The 8,772-nt window shown below is 36.1% G+C and overlaps 1 non-coding gene across 1 annotated transcript; it reads left to right on the forward strand.

Annotated features, from left to right (window-relative positions):
* Positions 1 to 8,189: 8,189 nt before the first annotated feature.
* Positions 8,190 to 8,261, forward strand: TRNAM-CAU (transfer RNA methionine (anticodon CAU)). The gene has a single exon. It is a non-coding gene; the product is annotated as a tRNA-Met (tRNA).
* The last annotated feature ends 511 nt before the right edge of the window (positions 8,262 to 8,772 follow it).

Genomic DNA, 8,772 nt, shown 5'->3' on the forward strand with positions numbered 1-8,772 from the left:
TAAAGACAACTCCCGCACTAAGCAGGGACTTTTGCAAACAACGGACACAAAGTACAACTAGACCCGAAACTATTATTTGTGGATGGCGCAAATATTTGTCCTCCCGACGCATTGGTAGCGGCGGCGTCGCGACCTGAACCACTGCGCCACGGAGGCAGTTTAATATTATAATATTTATTCAGAAATTTCTCACCAATTAAATTTTAAAACTACAGTGATCGGATTAGAGGTAAACCGAGTGCTCCTAATACTCAAAAGTGCATCCTGTAATTCAAGATGTCGCGTTTTTTCGCGTCAATCCGCTCAGTAAGACGAAGCTTACCATCTTGCCAACATGTGGGACCCGTGAGTAAAGCTATGGTACTACCCTGGTTATATTTAGCCAGGCCATATGGCTGCGGCTTGGGGGAAAGAGCCGCAAATTGGAGACAGGAGAGGTGGTTTGATCTATCAAAACAGGAACCCTTTAAAAAAGAGTGCCGCTTTTTGTTAAAAGGATATTATTAGACTTAAGTTTGCTTGAAGAAATGCTACAAGTTTTTAACGAGGTTTTTTAAATAGGTGCCGTACGTATCACAGAATATACGTAAATCTTTATCATAATCAAAGTTGGGTTACTAAGTTAACGACAGATTAAGAAAGTATTAGAATAAATAATTAAAGGGAAGACGGTCAGAAACAAGTCTATAGAGAGAGATTCTGCAGAAAATCATTGTCCACAAGTCATGATTTTGATCTAAGCATTGTAAGCGCAGTCTGGCAATCAAACTACATACTGTTTCTAATAAGCATTTTTTACTTCGTAACTATTATAACTGTAACATATCCAAATCTTTCCGTTCCAATTGAAATAAATAAACACATCACTGACCAACAAAACGCATACAAACCAAACAAAAAAGTCTAGACCTAAACAAAGGCTAACCTGTGCATTCAAACAACAGCTGTGTTATGAATAGTTGGTGCCGACGGTAGCCGAGTTAATACATTAAACTATAACCTATCTCAATATAGGACAGCTTGGCACTAGCCTATTGACTGCTACCCCATCCAGACGTATTATTTCAAAACAAAAAATAACCTTCAACTTGAAAATAAATAAGGTCATTACGACAAAGACGTCTGGTTTCTTAGACTTCACCTAGACGGCTAGACTAACCGTTCAATGGGCTTTGATGAAGGGGAGCCGAGCATATCCGCTTCTAAATATTGGGTATGATCCGTTGAGAATAAAGGCATAGAATTGTAATGAACGTGCGATCGGAAAGTAAAAGTTTTCGGTTTTAACTTTTGAAATTGAAAATATTTGTAAAGGTGCTAGGGAAAGTTTTTTTTCGAATGTAGTAAAAGTATTTTTCTATTCTATAATAGAATGATTGAACTATTTCAAATTACATCAGACCTCTAGAAATCAAAATGACTATGTTTATTGTGGATTAAAATAGTTCCAGGGGAAGGTCTCCTGAGATTAAAAGAGTCACTTTCTTACACCTTGCGCAAAAGTGAAGTCCGTACAACGTTGTCCTCATTTTCAACGTTTATAATCATTACCAAGACGATGATTATTTATCCTTAAATAAATTTCATTTTGTTTATTATATTTGACTGTGTATGTGTAAAAGTAAATCACGACTTACACAGTCTGTGGTCCAGACATAATACTCCATTCACACTCATTGTTTCACACCACACGCGAGACGTTCAGACCTGCCCCTTCCTTACCTTAGAAATGCATTCGTTTTCAATGAACTTCTTACTGAATTACAACATTACATTTGCACTTACCCAACCACATTTTTCTTATACAATTCATACAATTATATTTTTCGTAAATACTTTTATAAGTTTGTAAAGTTTCAAGATCAAGTTTTTTTCTTTAAGCTCGGCCTCCGGTCTTCAATGGCGAAACCGTTACTACTGAATTATAATTTTATTTGAAAATAAGAGTTACAATGGTGCAAAGAAATAAAGAGAGGTCTTGTATTCAACTTGCAGACGATGGAGTATGTTCCAGAAGAGTTCAAGGTGATGTTTTGTCTGATTTTGATTTTTGTGCAGTAGCTCTACCCCTGTTTTCGTTTCTTTCTGTTTTGGTTGCTAGGGCATCGTTTTTAATGAATTTGTAGTAGATTTATCAATAAAAATACGTAAATAATTGGAGGTTGTTAAATATTGTATAAGTGACTGTCTGATGAATTGATTAGATTTTATACCAATTACAATAATGTGATTAACCCAATTCAATCATTTCTCTTACAAAACCATTAACTAAAACAAAATCGATAATCCACAGTAAAATCAATTTGAAGTTTAATCAAAATGGATCCAGTATTATTATTCGACTTAACCGACCAAAAAATATCATGAACCTGGCAGATGTTTGGGCCCGCGCCGTTTCACACATACACGCAAGTATTTACCTCTCTTTCTCACCTTGTTAAATTTAGTATATTAGAAAGAGATGGAGTACATGAATAGGGGTTGTGTAGAGGGTTTAGCCACGTGATCTCCTCCCTGTTGAGTACGCACACAAGTAAAGCAGGAACCCTCGATCATTTTATTGATCTAAAGAAAAAATCTCTGCGATTCATTTTGTTAGTTGTCGAGTACTAGTGTGATTTGTTGCTATGATTAATGATTATTTCTTTATGATTTTTATTTATTACTGTATAATTATTCTCCACTGGTATTTAGTTTTGGATGAGTAGTAAAATGTTTTTGGGTATTAAAGTAAGACCGATACAAACTTAACTTTTCGTTAGAATGTTCGATTCTGCCTCTAAAACTATCAGACAGTGTTACTCATATTGCATATTGGTATATTGTTAACGTAAATCCTAGTTTTATTCAAGACTCATATAGAGCATATACAGGTATAAATAAATAGGTATGTATTCCTAATTGGAATTGTAAATCTTATTAAAAAATCCCTAAAATAGAATGTCCTACTCACCGAGATTGCAACAAAAAGTTATGACATCTGTATTTCGTAAATCCGAATGCCGATAGAGTTTTATTGTCCCACTTTAATTATAGCATTAAACAACAGTTTACAGTTAAGTGGCGATAAAAAAACCGCTTCCGTAAACATTAGAACGCGCCATAAGTGCTACTAAAACTGAAGATGGGTCTTTGGCAAAATAATATCATCACTGGCTTCCGACAATTTGGAGTGTGGAAGAAAAACAAACTACTGGACTCACATATCGAGTTACACTACTTAAACTGTCGTCAACCGCCACCCACACTGATCTTTTTGTTTTTTACCAATCTTTTTACAAAACTAAATAGTCTTCCTGTTAGAAAAACAAACAGAGACATTTATTGACTCGGAAATTTTTGTTCAAATGTCTAGTTGCGAATGAGTGATGGATTTCGAATGACTCTCGACCTTTGATGGAATTATGCTTCCGTTCACTAAATTATAGCCTCACGTTATAGCAGACTGGTATTTCGGTAAGCCGCTACCATTTATTTGATGACAATCATTTTGTTGATTTAGGATTAGACCATTTAGAAATCATGCAATTTTCAAAATTGGATATGCTCTCCAGTTCACGTGGGAGGTAGCTGTAAAGTATCATCTCTTTTCACGTATCAGAGAACGGCATAATCAAAGGTTATCTGTTCATCAGTTTGCGGTAAATATATCAAGTTTTACAAAATTTCGGAGGCGAAAGAATTGTTCTGACGGGGCGTAGTAAGCGATCCTAATCGATGTTCGTCTGTAAGGTTTAGTTTCACGAGCCACTGATGACGGTACTATCAAACCCTTCTCTCGAAACCTTTGTAGTTGCACGCTCTACATTCTTTTACATTTCCTTTCACAAAATTCGCTTTTGAAAAACTTAATGTCGCATTAAAGAAAAAATGGGGACTACCGACACTACTGTGGACACAACTTTGATTTACGAGAAATAAAATTTTGGGATCTTTTTAGCGGCGCAATTAAAATATTTAACGAAGCTGTCTCAGTGGGTGGTGGGCGACAGTTCTCACGAGCCTATTAAATATAATTTTATTTGTTTTTGTTACGATTTATGAGTAGACGCCATCTCCTTGTTTATAGATGTGGACATTCGCCGCTACTTTGACGTGTTTTATGATGAGGAAGTTTTATTCGATGTCGCCAACTTTTTTTAAGTTTGCTAAATCGTTGTTTTTGTGGTCACTTTCTTTTGGTGTGATATTATCTTGCTTTTGTTTGCGTTTTTTAGGTGAATGACAGCATTTCGTTTAATTTATTACTACGTTGGTACTTAGCAGTATGATTTGTTATTCCTATGTGTTTTAACCTAGATTTGCTTACATTACGAGCAGGTAACAAATATATTTATCTGTCAACATCATAACACAGCATCATGCCTATTAATTGCTAACATTATAACAATACAGCCCTTTCATATTTCGTTTATTCACATGTCAACATTCATAACCGCGATACTATCAACGCATACATATTCCGGCTAAAATAAAATTTTATTATAAACGATTCGTAAAATGTCTTGTCAGCATGACGCGAACTTAGTGAAATCAAATTTTTTACTGGACAAAGGGTAGTTATAATAGTTTTGTCCCCTGGACAATATTGTGATGAAACGTCTTAGTGGATTCACAGCATGTGGCTGACGGCGCGTTCACTGTTTGGAAGCCACCACCCGCTTTGTAATGCAGCTCAGATTAACATATTATAATAATTTTTAACCCTACAGAGCAGTGTTCGTCGACAGTTTGAAATAGCGGTAACATTCTATTTAGTTTATGTTTATAGCTTAAATAGTAGCGGTGCGCGTCAAAGCCGCTGCTATAAAGTCGTGCGTGGTGGCGCGGGTTCGCGAAACATAAGTGCCGCGGCGGAGTTTAAATCACTTGTCGGGGAACGCACGCCGTGTATTATGTTATCTATTGCAATAATTTCCGAGGCGTTAAAATGAGCCCGGCATGGGTGTCGGCGCGCAACGAGAACAATTTAATTGAATAAAATTAGCCAATAAAGTGGCTCGGTCGAAGGCTGTTACAATGGCATACCGCCTCCGCAGCACGGCACTCGTAAAGCAACCTTATTTACTGGAGACTCCTTAGAGAATCCACATTAAGTGGCCCCAATATACTGTTGGGAACGCATGCGTACATTCATACGTTAGGCGGTAATAGTTTTTCGATCCCATTGTGGGACGAAGGTGATATCTTTGCAAGACGTACTGTCTTGCAGATTTTACAATCCTCTGTACTGGCATTTGTTTACCAACCATAAAAGTGCAGCCTATTAACAACCAACTGTCAATGAATGTTTAATCGTAAAGAGTAAAAAGCCCGAGTAAGTTGTATAGCGGTGCATTAAACTTAATATATAAAACAACACTGATTCGAGTCAAATTGCGCACGTGATCAGCGGGGAGTCGATCGATTTTCGAAGTTAAAATCGAAATCTTAATCAGTAAGTTGTGTACCTATGTTTATTGAATAATTCAAATGTAAGCATGTTTTTCAATGTACCTACATTGTAGAACGAAGCGATTGAACATTTTTGCTACCTATTAGTCTGTTATTGGTAAAGTTCTGATGACGAATTATCTCGGTATGCAATAAAACTTACCCATTAGGCTAATTATAAAAAGGGAATTGAATGATAGCTGCTTAGTAATAAAAAGTTTCTTTTCTGTTTTGGAGAACTGGAAAACAACTTTTTACCGACTCTACTTACAACAATTCAGTTAAAATAAATGAACACATTCTTATTAACATTAAACTGCCGATAAAATATTAACGTAAATGAATCGTTTTGTTTAATATCAATAAAACCGCCCACATAATAAGCTCTTTGGCAGCTCGACTTAAAGTTTGATTAAGCGGATTTTTGTCATTATTTACATCCTCAATTTAATGAACATGCCGATAAAAATAATTCATATCGGTTATAAGAAAATAAAATGCCAATGCTTGCACTTTAATTAGTGGACGCGCGGAAGTGAGCACGAGCCATCGGCAGTCGGTGTTGGAGGCGGCTGCGCCTGCGCACTGAATGTTAAACAACGCGTGCCGAGACGAGACGCATGCGCATGCGTATGCTCACGCACCCCGCGCCGCTCTACACCGCTCCTCACATCAAAGTTGATAGACATCTCAACTGCACTTAATAAGCGAATTCCTCACACCACTTTGCTGCTACTCGGAAACATCAATGTCGTTATCGAAAAACTCGAATTTTGCAATTTTTTCAACCCCATGATTTATTGTCACATCGCATATAATTTTCTCGCTCGTTATTCCGTTTAAGTGCAAAGCACGCCACGTTCCTAATTAGCCATTAAAAATCACGAGCTTGTAATTATAAATTATAAAGAATTTCGCTATTTGCAACTGTTCGCGTGACAAATGCTGGCTGCGCGGAGCTTTGTCGGCAACAGTAATGAGACACTACGTAAGCGGGAGACAAATTTATCTCATAAATATCTTTGGGATGCGTCGATCTGCATCGTTAATTTACTGCACTGGATATCGATATCGTAATTCATTCACATCTATATTATGTCATTTATTAAAAAGTGTCTCAATATATTACTGATACTTCATTTCGATCGTTGGAATAAGTTCCCTTAATTGACAGGGGAGAAGAAATATTCCCTGTATGGTTTAGGGAATAACAATTATTATTTTGGTATTGAAATCCAGCGCCGACATGTAAGTCAAAGGTATATGGACTCATAACTGACAGTTGGAGCGATGAATTTGGACTTTAACTACCACTTGTGTTTACACGTTGAAATCCTCTTTGCTGGAGGCTGTTAACGAGTGTTTCTGAAACCTCAATTTAGTGGAACGCTGACATATCGCGGGGGACAGAAGCAAGGAGCATGCCACACACGGGGCTCCGGCAAACCGCCAATCCTTTATGCAAATACCAACAATATCCGAGCACTTCGCTTTAATACAGCAATTATGTTATGAAATGGGCGGCACGAGATAACGTTGGAGACTTGAATATACAGTCAACGTGGTTATTACCACGACACTTACGGACTTCTTCAATTAAGACTTTTGAGTATAATATTTGCTTCAAAACTAATCTGTCGGTGGAGCACTGAAAACTTGTTAACGACTTCGCGACCGTTCATTATTTACTAAACACACAGAGATAAGGGCCGAACCAGATTCGGAACACTTTTTAAGATTTGGCAAACGGAAAAAACGTCGGCTTTTTTTGCTATTCACCTGTTTTTGTGTCGATATCGCACGAATTTCTACCACCCGTGTTCTAATAAACACTTATCGGAGTTTGATCTTAGGAAGCAAAGAATTATGGTATATTTAAACAATTTATTGCTGCCGCAAAACAAGGGAAACGCTGATAAGCCTCTGGTTTTGCGATAACGTTCCTTTAACTAGAGACTTGCCGAAATAAAAGAATTGTACCGATCATGTTTTAGATAGAACTTGACATGATGGTTTTTTGATATTCATCTACTTAATTAAAGGAATCAACAGCTGTTTTGGTGCATCATGTAATTAATAGAATCTAATATGAAATACCTAGCTAATTTGTAATTTTTTGTTGTTTTTCACAATTTTTCCAAAGTAAATTATTATGTACCTAACTAATATTGTTGAAGAAATATGAATGGAGAGTGATAATAATTAAGACATCGACAATGTGGCGAATTTAAATACATAACGAGTCATAATGAATGATATTTCACAGTTAATTGCAGATAATGTCGTCGCTTGCATACGAATCGTTGATTCGCGTGATTGTCTAGTCATTGAAAGAAAACTTTTTACTCTTTTCTTACTATTTTGGTACATAATTAACGTTTTTAGCTGTGAATGGAATTTCCTACTAATATTTTGTGTACGGATAGTAGATAAATTTTGCTGGTATATAAATATCGGCGCTTAAGATGAGATTAGTTACAATAGTGTTTTGTCTCTTTCACTCAAATATATTTTAAACTCAATAGAAAGTGATGAAACATACGATAGTACGATGTAAGATAGTTTATGCCTGTTTAATTATAGTTTAATTTTGATAATTTTCCACCGATAAACACAATTGATAAAGAAACCGGGATTTCCGCTTATGTAAGCCCTGCAAAAAAAGATTAGAACATATATTATTATTTCTAAGAAATTACGTCAGCAATAATAAAGGTAGGAGATATGAAAGAGTAATTTCGACCGGGAATGCAAGAAGCAGAGTGGCGCAGTGGAAGCGTGCTGGGCCCATAACCCAGAGGTCCGTGGATCGAAACCACGCTCTGCTAGAAATCACTTTTTGCTATTTTTTCTTTGATCTAGACGAAGTTGTAGTAGCCTTGGGTTCATAAAACCTGTTTCTTATTAATTTATTCGAGCTGCAATTTAAATACACATTTTTACTAAAAATTTAAAATAGTAATAAATCACATACTACTATTATTGAATATATAATAGCTTCTGCCACAGTCCAGTCGTAATAATATGTACGTATGATTTATTAAAACAAAAAATACCTGTTTCTGAGTCCCACTGCTGGGCAAGGCTTCACAAAATATAAATATATTTAAAAACCAACTAATAATAATAACATACTTAACCATTAAAAACTGATATCCAAATATTTATGGGCGTCACATTTTTTTATGACAAGATATAATATGATCAAAATATCGATTTCAAGATAATAGTGAGTAACACGATCTTTTCTGCCGACCGTAAAACGGAGTGCACGCTTTGACATCTTAATCCAATCAAGCAAATTAGTTATTAGATTACAAGATTTCCGCAGATTTGCTT

Source organism: Anticarsia gemmatalis, chromosome 7 (genome assembly GCF_050436995.1).
Source record: "Anticarsia gemmatalis isolate Benzon Research Colony breed Stoneville strain chromosome 7, ilAntGemm2 primary, whole genome shotgun sequence".
Classification (NCBI taxonomy): Eukaryota; Metazoa; Arthropoda; class Insecta; order Lepidoptera; family Erebidae; genus Anticarsia; species Anticarsia gemmatalis.